Here is a 16,728-nt window from a genome sequence, read left to right on the forward strand (position 1 = left end):
TGACTCGGCCGGGGTTTGAACTCACGACCTACCAGTCTCAGTGCAGACACTCTAACCACAAGGCCACTGAGCAGGCCCTTTAAGGACAAGGGGCTCAAAATGGGCAACTTTAGGATGTCTGCAATAAAAAGCTAGTAACATTCTACAAGTAAATTTGCTATTCATCAATCAGGCTCACAATTGTTATGAATATTTTTTGTAAATACTGTATCTATGCCAATACTACGGCAAGACATGGTATTAAATCAGTAATACGGTATATGAGTCCTGAGCCAAACAACACAAAAAGGTTGGGTAAACACCATAGTCGATGTCAGTCAACAAAGATTTTTTTTAAAGACAGCATACAATTTGAGGTACTACAACTTTTGGTTCTCAGCACTCTTGTACTACTTCTCGTTTCCCTCATCTCTGTCTGGATAGGGTTGAATGCAGTGGCGTGCGGTCACTAGAGGCGGGGGAGGCACGGCCTCACCTGCCATCATGGAAAGAAAAAAAAAAGTAAAAAGAAAAAAATTAATTAAATTGTTATATGTATCCAGTGATTTTACTAAAGTTATTTTCCATTTAACTTCACCAGTTTTAGATTATTTTTCATTTTTATTTTCACATTTGCCGTTCAAATACTGAGAAGAGACGGTGCGGTGATCAGCAGCCAGTTGAGGCACGTCACTGCGTTGTGCCTCAACATGGATTGTGCGCAATGACTCGGCTAACTGCTGGCCTGCTGTGCAGTGAGACTGTATTGCTATATGAATTATATTATACATTTCCATAGTTTAGTTAGCTGAGGTGTATAATGTACAGTGTATTTTGTCAACAACTGTATGTGTGTAACGTATTTCTTGTGCTGAGCGATCATAAAACTGGAGGCTCGTCTCATAACCCCGCCTCCTGGTGCCAAGCACCTCCGCCGCAGAATGCACCGCCCGACGGGAGCACCACACCAACCAAAGCCCACCCCCAAACCCTCCACGTGCAAGACCGAATCCACCCAAAAAAAGTCACTTAACAAGAAGCCAAAAAGTGCAAAAACAACAATGCTCGCGCGGCGCGCCGGAGGAGCCGTGAACAGGGACACAACATTAGGTACACCTGCAGACAGCAGCGCGGATTTCATATTTCATTCATTCACAACTCTTCCAACACGAACACCACTGTTCCCACACTTATAAGTAAAGGTAAGACCATAATAACGTTTTTTTTTATTAAATGTGCTTTTTTGTGTGCTACAATTTGTAAGTGTAAAGTTAAAGTTAAGTATACCAATGATCAGGGGCGCCGCTAGGGATTTTGGGCCCCATGAAAAGAATCTTTACAGGACACCGATTATTTTTTCTGTATTATAATGTCATCATCATTAGGGGCCTCTCTGGGCCCCCCTCCATCATGGGCCCCTAGAATCCGTCTCCTTTACCCCCCCTTTTCGGCGCCCCTGCCAATGATTGTCACACACACGCTAGGTGTGGTGAAATTTGTCCTCTGCATTTGACCCATCCCCTTGTTCACCCCCTGGGAGGTGAGGGGAGCAGTGGGCAGCAGCGGCGCCGTGCCTGGGAATCATTTTTGGTGATTTAACCCCCAATTCCAACCCTTGATGCTGAGTGCCAAGCAGGGAAGAATGCTGGTATGAGCTTTTAAACATAACCCGTTAACTGCTGCCAATCACATGGTGAATAAGATACTATTTAGGGTTCATATGTTTGTAAATCTGAGTGTGATGATGCAGTGCCTCACCTGACATGAACCTCACCGCACGCCACTGGTTGTATGGTATACCGCTCCTACTAAAGTACCGCGGTACTAATGAATTCAAAACGGTACTATAATGCCTCTGAAAAATACCGGTACTTTTTTATTTTACGAACAAGAGGGCGCACAGTTGTGACATTGCTGGTGAAATGAGCAGAGGCGTATGTTAGGCAATGCATACGCACGGAGTACTTACAAGCAGACATAAGAGGGGTAATGGACATATTTCGTTTTAAAAACAAACAATAAAAGCGAAGCTTTTCACACTGAAGCGCCACTCTGGAAGAGGTGTTTTAAACACGGCTAACGTCCATCCGCAGTCGGCTGTGTTTTAGCTACTTCTAAATCACTAATCATCGCCTCTATGGCGACAAAAAAGACTATGTTTCCTACAAATATCATCCCTGCAAGACGAGGAATATCTAAACATGCTCCGCTACAAACCGTAGGAGGATACAATAGCTAACCGCTAACAGCAAGCTAGCTCTTCTAAATGTAAGCAAATGCTATAATTGGATCTACACAAACATCGACTGTAACGATACCAAGCACAAGAGCCGTATATAGTAGATACTACAATGATTGCGTCGATATTGTTTATTATCTCAAAAATCTTCAGCTATTTGTATTGTTTATAAACTCAGAAAGTATCTTGTCCCTGGATACATTAAAACTATCGGATTGATAGCAGAATTTGTAGTATCATCCAACACTAATGTAAAGTGTCAAATAAAGGAATAATAAGTGATTATTACATTTTAACAGAAGTGTAAATAGGAAATGTTAAAAGAGAAAGTAAGCAGATATTAACAGTAAATGAACAAGTAGATTAATAATACATTTTCTACCGCTTGTCCCTCATAATTTTAACAAAATAATAGAATGATAAATGACACAATATGTTACTGCATACGTTAGCAGACAAATTAGGAGCCTTTGTTTGCTTACTGACTAATAAAAGAGAAGTTGTCTATTATGTTCACGATCTTATTTAATGCCAAAATTGTTTTTTTATTGCAATAACAAACGTATGTTTAAAGTATTATACAATGTTTAATTAAATAAAGCCAATTATGATATTTTGTTTGTGGTGCCCTTAATTTGGAAAAGTATCAAAATACATTTTAGTAACGGTACCAAAATGTTAATATCGGAACAACCCATGAGGCAAAAGTCAAAGTTCAGTACATTTAGGAAAAAAATGGTCGCGACCTGCTCAGTGGCCTTGTGGTTAGAGTGTCCGCCCTGAGAACGGTAGGTCGTGAGTTCAAACCCCGGCCGAGTCATACCAAAGACTACAAAAATGGGACCCATTACCTCCCTGCTTGGCACTCACTCAGCATGAAGGGTTGGAATTGGGGGTTAAATCACCAAAATGATTCCTGGGCGTGGCCACCGCTGCTGCTCACTGCTCCCCTCACCTCCCAGGGGGTAAACAAGGGGATTGGGTCAAATGCAGAGGACACATTTCACCACACCCAGTGAGTGTGTGACAATCATTGGTACTTTAACTTTACCTTTACTTTAACACAGGATGCATATCTTCACTATTGAACACATCTAGAAAACAACTCATCATGGCACCATCGTTGCTTGAAGAGTAGTAGAAAAAAAAAAAAGGCCAGGGGAATCACGGTGCATGAGGACACAGAGCGAGAGCAGCTGCTGTCACTTCCAATGGCGTCAAACATTCCTTCAGTAGCGTGGTACGACTAGCTGGAGGTCGATTGGACGAGCCTGGATGGAGCGAGCCTGAGTCTGGGTGCTTTACTGCACGGTCTAAACGCTGTGGGGGTCATCTACTGTCAGCAGTACCATGTTAGCGGGTCAATCTTTGAAAAGACACCGCAGTATGAGCTCCTAAACTATTCCTGCATTGTCACAGCCTGCATGAACGTCTTTTAAATCGTTTTCGAACATCAGAATCGAGCACTTTTAAAAAACCTTAAAAGAAAAACAAAAACAATATCCATACAGTATAAGAATCTTATGTCCTCCTGAGAAGCATATTATTGGTCAATTTTTTTTGTCAGAGATACACATTTCTGAAAACCATATTCCGGTAATGAGAAACACAAATGTCCACTGCAGAGGACGCAGGATATACAGTACAGGCCAAAAGTTTGGACACACCTTCTCATTCAATGCGTTTTCTTTATTTTTATGACTATTTACATTGTAGATTGTCACCGAAGGCATCAAAACTATGAATAAACACATGTGGAGTTACAGTATGTGCTTAACAAAAAAAGGTGAAATAACTGAAAATTTTGATTCAGGAACTCCTTCATTCCGCACTCCACCCAGCTGTATAATCACTTGCCATACAGCAATAGATGATATCTGTCTATTACCTGACCGCTTCTATAGTAGCCACCTCTCTTTGTTTATAATATGTATTTTCTGCTGGATGTACTCTAATTTATGCTGCTCTTTTTCTTTATTTTTTTTTGCTGCAACTGTTACATATACTGTAATAGTGTACATGGTAATTGGGATTTGTTATATATTGTATACATTATATAAAAATATAATATAAAAAATATAATATATCAGTATATATTATATACTGTATATATAATATGTAAATATTACATACATGTTATATTTTATATTGCTACTATGGTACATTTTTAGCCTACTTAATAGCTGTATTATCCTTTCCATCCTTTGAAACTGAGCTACTGTGTGGAAAAATTTCCCTTGTGGATTAATGAAGTGTGTCTAAGTCTAAAAACATGTTTTATATTCTAGTTTCTTCAAAATAGCCACCCTTTGCTCTGATTACTGCTTTGCACACTCTTGGCATTCTCTTGATGAGCTTCAAGCTCACCTGTGAAGTGAAAACCATTTCCGGTGACTACCTCTTGAAGCTCATGGAGAGAATGCCAAGAGTGTGCAAAGCAGTAATCAGAGCAAAAGGTGGCTACTTTGAAGAAACTAGAATACAAAACATGTTTTCAGTTATTTCACCTTTTTTTGTTAAGTACATAACTCCACATGTGTTCATTCACAGTTTTGATGCCTTCAGTGACAATCTACAATGTAAATAAAAATGAAAATAAAGAAAACACATTGAATGAGTAGGTGTGTCCAAATTTTAGGCCTGTACTGTGTATATATTTGAAGGAACAGCTGCTGCATACTGTATATCAGTATTGTAGTATACTGTATATTGATGTAAATGCCCACATCTGCTGTATGTATTTACCTTACAAAACAGAAGTGTGTGATACTTCTTTTGTTGCCTTTTAACAAACAAAACCAATGATCTTCTAAATAACATATACATTTATCAGAGCTGTTTTATATTTTATAGAGGGATGTAGTTAGTCATAAAACTGGCACCCAATGTTATCAAAAAAGTATTGAGTCTCAATCGAGAATCGCTTTGAAACAAGAAAAGATTCTGAATCAAATAATTACCCCCAAGAATCAAATCGAATTGTGTGGTGCCCAAAGAGTCAAAGCCCTATATTTAACACTAAAACTTATCAAATGTATGGTTAGGTCTATTTGATGCGCAGGCCACATGGAAACTGGCACTGTTTTCTATGGCCCCAGAAAAGCCCCAATAAAAATGGATGAAAAGGGCCAAAGGCATTATGTAATGAGAAAAAAATGACATGTTAATACCAATAATAAACAAAAACACAAATATTTGTCTTTAAATATATGGATAACATTTATTTTGCCTTTTTTATTAGACTATTTTATGACAAATTACACGATGACGTCATGTTTACACCCCCAACACTATGTTTTACCTCGACATCATTAATAATATTGACCAATCAGGATTTCAATATTGATAAAACATTATTGGCCATTAACAATAATAAACTATGTTTCTTACAAATATCATCCCTGGAAGACGAGGAATAGCTAAACTTGCTTTGCTACAAATCGTAGGAAAATACAATAGCTAACCGCTAACAGCAAGATTCAAGATTCAAGATGCTTTATTATTGTCCATTCTGTACAAGACATATAAGAACTGAAATTTCATTTTCGGCACAGTCCCACTAAGAGCAGACATACGTTACAGGGAGACAAGACGGGACCGCCAACGGATCAGCCACTTATAGCGCTCCTTAAAAAAAGGTGGGAAAAAGGTGATATTGGGAAAGGGGGGAAGAGTAAAAAAATATCAGTCTAAGGCTGGACCCTCGGGAGGGGTCCACACTGAGTCCAAGGAAAAAACCTCACATAGCATAGCAAACATAAACATGATGCATATAATCACAACAACTCGCAACAGAGGGGGGGGATTTGGGGCCCTGGAGGCCGGACTGCTGCTATAAAGCGCTACTCAGCCGTCCATAACCCCGAAGAGGAATTAAGCAGTGGTGAAGGGGTTGTTTGGGGGAGGGGCGGGTGCGTGCATGTATGCCCAATTAACTTGGGTGAGATGTTGAAATGTTTTTGTGGACTGGGGCCGATCTCAAAGTTTGACACCAGGTGTTATTGAAAAAAAGGAAGGTCAAAAGCGTCCATCGTTGAGGAGTCCTCGGGGGAGTTTTTCAGAACAGCCTGTTCCTGATAGCGTCAAGGCTATTCGAGAGAGTCAAATCGTAGATTAAGATGTCGTTTTCTTCGAGCAGTCAAAACAATGACTTGCCTGCTCTATGTCCGTGCTGATTCCTCTCAAATTCAATTTAATTCTCCTTCTCAGCAAGCTTCTCCATGATGAGATCCATTTTGCGATTCAGATCAGAAATCGCCACAGTCTGTGTTCCCACAGCCCGGCCCAATCCTTCCATTGCGACGAACAGCCGTTGGGCTCCTTGAGTGGCTGCCATTGTCTTCCGAATTTGACAATACACCAGAGCAATGCCCAGCCCAATCAGCAGGGGCCCCGCGATCACGGTTCCAAATAGGTAGATGTCTTCCACGTCCTCAATGGAAAGGACTGAGAGGCACATGATTCTCCATTTATCCCAGGAGTCTCTCACGTACCCCGCAACAAGCTAGCTCTTCTAAATGTAAACAAATGCCATAATTGGATCTACATAAACATTAGACTGTAACGATACCAAGCACAACAGCCGTATATTGTAGATACTACAATGATTACATCAATATTTTTTATTATTTCAAAATCGAGAATCACTTTGAATCGAGAAAAGAGTCTGAATCGAATCAATACCCCCAAGAATCGAATCGAATTGTGTGGTGCCCAAAGAGTCACAGCCCTATGTCTAACACTACAAATGTCAAGATCCGTGGCCCGGATCATGTTTTGTTTAGTCATGTTCTGTTAGTTTGGACTCCCATAGTTCCTGTTTTGTGCACCTCTGGGTTTGTTTTGGTTACCATAGGTACTGATTGGGTTCACCTGCCTCTGATTAGTGGCTGGCACGCTCACCTGTTGTCGAGCACTAATCAGATAGCTATTTATTTACCTTTCTCGCCACGCTCAGGCAGGCTTCGTTGTTTGCTATATGCAACATTCACATAGGTTCATGTCTTGTTTCCTGGCTGATTCCTGTGCTAAGTTTTTTTCCCTTAAACTCTTGTGTGATCGGAACGCATTTATTTTGTTTGTTTCCTGTTGGTATTGACTGTGTATGATTTATGGAGAATAAATCATCTCCTACCTTCACGCTTTGTCCGGAGTTGTCCGTCTGCATCCCGGGAGAACGACCCCGCATAAATATGCGACCCCCGCGTGACACCAAATGATCAAATGTATGATTAGGTCCAATTGACGCGCAAGCCACCCATGGAAACTGGCACTTTTTTCAATGGCCCCAGAAAAGCCCCAATAAAATTGGATAAATAGGGCCAGAGGCATTAAAAAAAAATTAAAATGCTAGTACTAATAATAAACAAAAACACAAATATTTGTCTTTAAATATATGGATAACATTTATTTAGCATTTTTTATTAGACTATTTCATTACAAATGACATGATGACGTCATGTTTACACCCCCAACACTATGTTTTACCTCTACATCATGAATAATATTGACCAATCAGGATTTCAATATTGATAAAACATTATTGGCCATTAAAAATAATCACCCAAAAGTCCCTTCCTTTATGGGAAAAAAAAAAAAAAGAGTACGAATTTGCGTGCGGACGAGAGGCCAATATGCATAGAAAAGTTTTTAAAGGCCTACTGAAATTATTTTTTTAATTATTTAAACGGGGATAGCAGATCCATTCTATGTGTCATAATTGATCATTTTGCGATATTGCCATATTTTTGATGAAAGGATTTAGTAGAGAACAACGACGATAAAGGTCGCAACTTTTGGTCGCTGATAAAAAAAAGCCTTGCCTATACCGGAAGTAGCGTGACGTCACCGGAGGAAGGACTCCTCACATTTTACCATTGTTTACAATGCAGCGAGAGAGATTCGGACCGAGAAAGCGACAATTACCCCATTAATTTGAGCGAGGATGAAAGATTTGTGGATGAGGAAAGTGAGAGTGAAGGACTAGAGAGGCAGTGCAGGACATATCTTTTTTCGCTCTGACCGTAACTTAGGTACAAGGGTTCATAGGATTCCACACTTTCTCCTTTTTCTATTGTGGATCACGGATTTGTATTTTAAACCACCTCGGATACTATATCCTCTTGAAAATGAGAGTCGAGAACGCGAAATGGACATTCACAGTGACTTTTATCTCCACGACAATACATCGGCGAAGCTCTTTAGCTACTGAGCTAACGTGATAGCATCGGGCTCAAATGCAGATAGAAACAAAATAAATAAATCCCTGACTGGAAGGATAGACAGAAGATCAACAATACTATTAAACCATGGACATGTAACTACACGGTTAATTATTCCCAGCCTGGCAAAGCTTAACAATGGTGTTGCTAACGACGCCATTGAAGCTAACTTAGCAACGGGACCTCAAAGAGCTATGATAAAAACATTAGCGCTCCACCTACGCCAGCCCTCATCTGCTCATCAACACCCATGCTCACCTGCGTTCCAGCGATCGACGGAAGGACGAAGGACTTCACCCGATCATCCGTGCGGTTGGCGGCTAGCGTCGGCTAGCGTGTCTGCTATACAAGTAAGTCCTCCTGGTTGTGTTGCTACAGCCAGCCGCTAATACACCGATCCCACCTACAACTTTATTCTTTGCAGTCTTCATTGTTCATTAAACAAATTGCAAAAGATTCACCAACACAGATGTCCAGAATACTGTGGAATTTTGAGATGAACACAGAGCTTTTTTGTATTGGATTCAATGGGGTACCGATACTTCCGGTTCAACGATTGACGTCACACGCATACGTCATCATATATAGACGTTTTCAACCGGAAGTTTAGCGGGAAATTTAAAGTTGCACTTTATAAGTTAACCCGGCCGTATTGGCATGTGTTGCAATGTTAAGATTTCATCATTGATATATAAACTATCAAACTGCGTGGTCGGTAGTAGTGGGTTTCTGTAGGCCTTTAAAGCAAAGTTGGCCTTAGTTGAACTTACGGAGGCAATGCTTCAACTCATGCTGTGTCAGCATCATAAAGTCACTAGAATGAGGCAACACAACATGATGTTCTCCCCTTCTTTTGGCCTGAAAAAAGCATAATAAAACATTCACAGTCTGACTTGTCGTGTCCTTCTACCAATTACATGACAGCAGTTGTGATGTGTTTTCTTGCCACTCGCTTTTCATCTGTCAAAATATTCCCGCTTCCACATTAGGACGGCAATGGTGCCGAACCGCCAGTGTGTGTGTATGTTGTGTGTGTGTGTGGGTAAATAAGAGACGCAGGGAGGCTCCAACAGCCAAAGCACATAAGATGCACTAATCTGCCATGATCTGAAAGTTCCCCTCCCCACACATCATCACACTGGGTGCAGTAAATTGAGGACATTGATCTTAAAACAGGCCTGCTGCTTACGCGCTGATTGTTCGCTGGCCAGCTGAAGACGGACTCACTCAGCTGGGAGAACTTCACCCAAATACTGCATGGACCACGCTTCATACACAAGAACACATTGAAACTACAAAGGCACTCAGGAGACAGAGCTGGGCAAATATTTTGACTTGAGTCAATCTCCAAGAATGCATACATAATTGTTGAAATTTAGCATCGTCCTTAACTTCTTGTGAGTGATGCAAGAATCTTAAAGGGGAACTGCACTTTTTGGGGAATTTTGCCTATCAATCACGATCATTATGAGAGACAAGAACACAAAAGGTTGGGAGTTTATTTGCATTCTAGCATGTAATAATCGGCTCGTTATAGGTGGCGAGCAATGCAGCTAATGCTATCAACCCTTTCTGCTGCTAAATCACTTTGAAAATGCGTCCAAAAACCGCAAAAAATCCTTAATGTACGTTCCGTAACCTGTATAATAAACAAGCTGTAGCAATATTGTTTTTGTAAGAGCGAACACTGAGGAACTGTTTTTCTAGCGTCGTAAGAGCCACCTGCTCAGTGGCCTTGTGGTTAGAGTGTCCAACCTGATATCGGTAGGTCCAATATCAAAGACTATAAAAATGGAACCCATTACTTCCCTGCTTGGCACTCAGCATCAAGGGTTGGAATTGGGGGTTAAATCACCAGATGATTCCCGGGCGCGGCCATCGCTGCTGCTCACTGCTCCCCTGTGGGAATGGGTCAAATGCAGAGGATAATTTCACCGCACCTAGTGTGTGTGTGACTATCAGTGGTACTTTAACTTTTATAACTTTAACCAATCGTCTTGCGACGGCATGCTATGGCATTAGCCGTAAGCTAGCAACAGCAAGAGGTAAGTTATCTTCTTGCGTCAGCAGCTGATTGGCTTTTGAGTTTGCAATGTACAACACACTGCGATAGGACACCAATTTGTACTGACTGAAAAACATGAACAATCATATTACAGTATCTGTAAAGTATTAGCCCACATTTAGTGTTTTGTTCGTACACAGCTAGCTCGACAGCGCATGCACTGTTGTTGTAATACCGAAGTTTTTTTTCCAGTTGATTTTGGGTAAGCGCAGCATTTATGACAGCATAGCTTGGCTCCAAGTTCCGCATTTACACCGACAAGTCATGCCGACCTCACCCTCCCGGCTTCCGTCTGCTCAAACGTTTCACCCTCTTCTCTGTGTTCTCTTCTTTAAGCAGCAGTTTATATTCAGGTTCAAAAAGATAAGGTTGTGAATCAGATTTTTTTTTTTCAAAAATAGTCGTCTTTGTTGTCTGTTACCAAGTCTGCCATGATTACAACACACACAAGCGTTTGTTTCCGGAAGTAGGAACACACATCTATTGCCGCAAGTCGGAAGTGCGCTGCTATGGAAACGGAAATACAAAACCCAAAACCCGTGAAGTTGGCACGTTGTGTAAATGGTAAATAAAAACAGAATACAATGATTTGCAAATCCTTTTCAACTTATATTCAATTGCATTGACTGCAAAGACAAGATATTTAATGTTCAAACTGAGAAACTTAATTTTTTTTTGCAAATAATCATTAACTTAGAATTTAATGGCAGCAACACATTGCAAAAAAGTTGGCACAGAGGCATTTTTACCACTGTGTTACATGGCCTTTTAACAACGTTTGGGAACTGAGGAGACCAATTTTTGAAGCTTTTCAGGTGAAATTCTTTCCCATTCTTGCTTGATGTACAGCTTAAGTTGTTCAACAGTTATGGTACAGTTGTGGTATTTTAGGCTTCATAATGTGCCACACATTTTCAATGGGGGACAGGTCTGGACTACAGGCAGGCCAGTGTAGTACCCGCACTCTTTTACTATGAAGCAACGCTGTTGTAACACGTGGCTTGGCATTGTCTTGCTGAAAGAAGCAGGGGCGTCCATGATAATGTTGCTTGGATGGCAACATATGTTGCTCCAAAACCTGTATGTACCTTTCAGCATTAATGGTGCATTCACAGATGTGTAAGTTACCCATGCCTTGGGCACTAATACACCCCATACCATCACAGATGCTGGCTATTCAACTTTGCGCCTATAACAATCCGGATGGTTCTTTTCCTCTTTGTTTCAGGAGGACACGACATTTACAGTTTCCAAAAACAATTTGAAATGTGGACTTGTCAGACCACAGAAGACTTTTCCACTTTGCGTCAATCCATCTTAGATGAGCTCGGGCCCAGCGAAGCAGGCGGCGTTTCTGGGTGTTGTTGATAAATGGCTTTTGCTTTGCATAGTAGAGTTTTAACTTGCACTTACAGATGTAGCGACAAACTGTAGTTACTGACAGTGGGTTTCTGAAGTAATCCTGAGCCCATGTGGTGATATCCTTTACACACTGATGTCGCTTTTTGATGCAGTACAGCCTGAGGCATCGAAGGTCAGTAATAACATCGCTTACGTGCAGTGATTTCTCCAGATTCTCTGATTATTTCAATCAATCAATCAATCAATCAATCAATCAATCAATCAATCAAAGTTTATTTATATAGCCCTTACTCACAAGTGTCTCAAAGGGCTGCACAAGCCACAACGACATCCTCGGCTCAGATCCCACATCCCACATCATTTGATGATATTACGGACTGTAGATGGTGAAATCCCTAAATTCCTTGCAATAGCTCGTTGACAAATGTTGTTCTTAAACTGTTGGACAATTTGCTCACGCATTTGTTGACAAAGTGGTGACCCTCGCCCCATCCTTGTTTGTGAATGACTGAGCATTTCATGGAAGCTGCTTTTATAACCAATCATGGCACCCACCTGTTCCCAATTAGCATGTTCACCTGCGGGATGTTCCAAACAAGTGTTTGATGAGCATTCCTCAACTTTCTCAGTCTTTTTTGCCACTTGTGCCAGCTTTTTTGAAACATGTTGCAGGCATCAAATTCCAAATGAGCTAATATTTGCAAAGAATAACAAAGTTTTCCAGTTCGAACATTAAGCATCTTGTCTTTGCAGTCTATTCAATTGAATATAAGTTGAAAATACAATGATTTGTGCAAATCATTGTATTTTTATTTATTTATTTACGATTTGCACAACGTGCCAACTTCACTGGTTTTGGGTTTTGTAAATGCGCTGAAGAAATAAGTTTGAGTAATGTTCAAAATGACCAAAATACAGTAAATATTGTACATATTACATATTGTTCTGAACGCGTCTGTTAGTACATTATATATATATATATATATATATATATATATATATATATATATATATGTATATATATATATATATATGTATATATATATATATATATATATATATATATATATATATATATATATATATATATATATATATATATATACAGTATATATATAATCTGTATATACTTTCAGTGTATACAATTGTGACTCCTATTTGCCGCATTTTGCAAGCGTTTTTCGTAAACTTTGGAATATGAAAAAAACAAAAAATGTCACACCGCGGTGAGGGATGTCTTGTCTTGGTTTTTTCTGTCTTGTGATTTGCATATTTTAGTTTGAAAAGTAACTCTCCTCTCGTTTCAGGTCACTTGCCCTTCCTTTTGTGTCATCAGTCTGACGTCATCCCTGTTCCCTGATTGTTTCCACCTGTTCCCCATTACCCTCATGTGTCTTATAAGCCCACTCCTCCCTTTGTTCTGTGCCAGATTGTCTCGTTTATTCGTGCTCTCAAGCAGTCATGTCCATGTCCATGCCTTGCCTTGTCTCGTGCTTATGTTCCTTGATCCTGAATCCCTTCGTTGCTATTTTGAGTTTTCCTTTCTTCCTCCTCAGCAGAGTGATTTTTTGTTATTTAGTTTATTCAGCCGAAGTAGGGAGTTATCAGTTATTTTTCATTCTTTCCTCAAATTTTTGAGTGACAATTTTTGTTAAACTTTATTAGTTTAGATAGTGAAGAATTTTTCATAGCTGTTGTTTCTTCCTCCTGTCGGAGAGTTTTTTGTTAATACATTTCATAGCATATTCGGCGCCAATTATAGTTTGTCTTTGCTTTTGTGTTTTCCTCCATTTGGAGTGATTTTCGGTTGTTCCTATTTTTTGGAACCCTTTTCGCCGATTAGTTTTTTTGGTTAATATAGATATTGTAATTCCTTGACTTTGGAGGTGAAAGGAAGCTGTCAAAATAAAAGCCTGTCAAAGTTCCCTACTCTGCATCTGAGTCCTATCCTTTTTACCAAGCCTGACAAAAAACATGTGTGTTCTTGTCTCTCATAAAGGATTGTGAACGATCTGCAAAATTTCCCAAAAAAGTGAAGTTCCCCATTAATGACATTTGTGCATAAGCAGGAGTTTCGATCGCAATTTGGATTAGTGAGCATTGGCGAAGGTACCGGAGAGCCGATGTAATCGAATCAAATGAGCTCTAAAGTCTTCCCGTCCTACTGTACTCAAAGACAACATCACAGCAGTGATACATTACGATTAGGGTGTTCTGTTTTTCAATATCTGGGTGTGAGGTTACGCAGGGGGGGTGCCTCCCAACACCCCCCACGGCCACCCGACCAGTCACCTCTGCCCTTTTCAGTTTAGTCAGCACTGGGGTTAATTCCATGTCCTGAAGCTGAAACAACAGAATCACAGCCACAGCACTAATACTCAATAGACACTGACCTACTTTGTTGGATTATGTGAAGGGGGGGAAAAAAACCCCGATCCGGTGCCCTAATGCCCGGCAATGAAAACGATCTAATGGTCCTAACTGTTTGCTCTAATCTGCGAGCATGCTCATGTTATTTTTTTTTTTTCATTATGGGAATGCAGCGCTGCTGATGGGATTAAATGGCTGCTCTCCGGCTCCCTTTCATTCAGTGACCTCGCGACATAATCACAAAGTCAAAAAAAAACATCTGGCCGGACACTCCTGTTGTTTGCGTCTCTTTTGTGCGAGGCGGCGTTTACTCGTCCCACATTGGACGGCAGCAATTTGTGTGATTGTGCTCTCAGAATGAAGGCGGCTGCAAAAACAAGCGTTATTCCTGCAAATATGTCGACAGAAAAGCCATCGTTTAGGCTCGTTGACAAGCCTATGCAAATGAATCAGATGGATGTGTAGCGCCCTCGGCTGCTTGTACAGCCCGACGTGAACAATCAAAATCTATTTTTCTGCTCCATTACATCACCACCAGGGGGCACTTGATTCCTCAAGCGTGCAGTGTGGTGTTTGACAAATTGCCATGGAGGTAACGTGCATCCAGCAAGGGGAAGAGGAGATCTGAGGAGGCTCTACAATCAGTCTCCAATGACCCACGCCTGATTTTATATGTGCGTAATCAGCGGCATGGTGACAGGCAGCACGTGACATGTCTCGTCCCAGTGCACTATATGTGCCGCACCACTCATGTGCAGTCATTTACAAAAAATACACCTCTCTATATAGTCGATGGTAAAGAGTTCATATTTTACCATGAATTTGTTTATATAGCAAAAATATGTCACATCTTTACCACATTGCAGGACAAAATAATGTACAGTACAGTAACATTGAATATAACAAACACAGGCAAGTAGCAAACACGAAGTGCTGTGCAAAAAAAAAAAAAAAAATAGAAAAGAAGAAACACACACACACACACACACACACACACCTTCTTGAGACCTCCGAAATATGCCTTGTCACGGTGTGGTTGCGGCTTACTGCGCGGTTCGTTTTCCCGGGATGCAAACGGACGACTCCGGACAGGTCTTGCAGGTAGGAACATCATTTAATTCTCAAAAAAACACTCAAAGAGGTACAAAAACAGAAAACCAATCGACGGAAACAAGGTGCCAATCGCACTCGAAACTAAACTTAGCATAGGCTAGGGGACAAGCAAAACTTACGTGACGCGAGCATGAAGCAAACAAAGGAGCCAGACCGACTGACTGGCAAAGGCAGGCTTAAATAATGTCTCTTGATGAGCAACAGGTGAGCGTCCCCAACACAAGAGGCAGGTGCAAATAATAAGTAGCCATGGTAACAAACTCAGGAGGTGCACAACCAGGAACTAAAGGAGTCCAAAACAAACAGAAAACACATAACATGATCCGGACCATGGATCATGACATGCCTACCTCTTAAGGACCACCCTTTCTAGATATATAAAGATTTGTATTAACAACATTAATAATATATACATACTATCCATCCATCCATCCATTTTCTACCGCTTATTCCCTTCGGGGTCGCGGGGGCCGCTGGAGCCTATCTCAGCTATAAAAAATGTTGTTGGAATTTCACAAGAATAAGGTCTCAATTTCACAAGAAAACTTAGAATTTTGGCAGTATGATAATAAAAGTCGCAATTTTACTCAACGCAAGTCAACATTTTACAAGAAAAACTGAACATTTGTGCGATATTATGATAACAGTTGGAATTTTACTCAATAACAGTCGCAATTTTACAAGAAAAGCTTAATATTTTGGCAGTTTTATGAAAAGAGTCGTAATTTTACTCGACAAAAGTCACAATTTTAGAAGAAACATTAGAATTGTGGCAATATTATAATAATAATAATCGGAATTTTACTTGGCAAGATTATGATAAAAGTTATAATTTTACTCAAAAAGTTTCGCTATTTTACAAGAACAAAAAAAAAAGGCAATATTGTGATAAAGGTCTGAATTTTTTGTGACACATGTCACCATTTTGCATTAAAAAGTAATAATGTTACATAAAAAAGTAATAATTTTATGAGAAAATATGTCAATATTACAGAAACAGAAAGAATATGAGAAACGGTTCCCAATTGTATAAGAAAAAAGTTGACACATTGTGAGAAAAAGACTGCTTTTAGTTAATTATTTTATTTGTTTTATTGATTGTTGTCTATCAGTGTTGGCCCTGTGATGAGGTGGCGACTTGTCCAGGGTGTACTCCGCCTTCCGCCCGAGTGCAGCTGGGATAGGCTCCAGCTCCTGCCCGCGACCCTTAGAGGGACAAGCGGTAGAAAATGGATGGATGGATAATTTTTTGTTTGTAGTAGCTTTTTAATCTTCATTATTTACTTCAAGTTATTGCGGTATGTCTCTATACACATATTTATTTTTTTAATAAATGTTGGCCAAATGGGGCGCATTTTAATCCCTTACACACACTTGTA

Source organism: Entelurus aequoreus, linkage group LG03 (genome assembly GCF_033978785.1).
Source record: "Entelurus aequoreus isolate RoL-2023_Sb linkage group LG03, RoL_Eaeq_v1.1, whole genome shotgun sequence".
NCBI classification, from domain to species: domain Eukaryota; kingdom Metazoa; phylum Chordata; class Actinopteri; order Syngnathiformes; family Syngnathidae; genus Entelurus; species Entelurus aequoreus.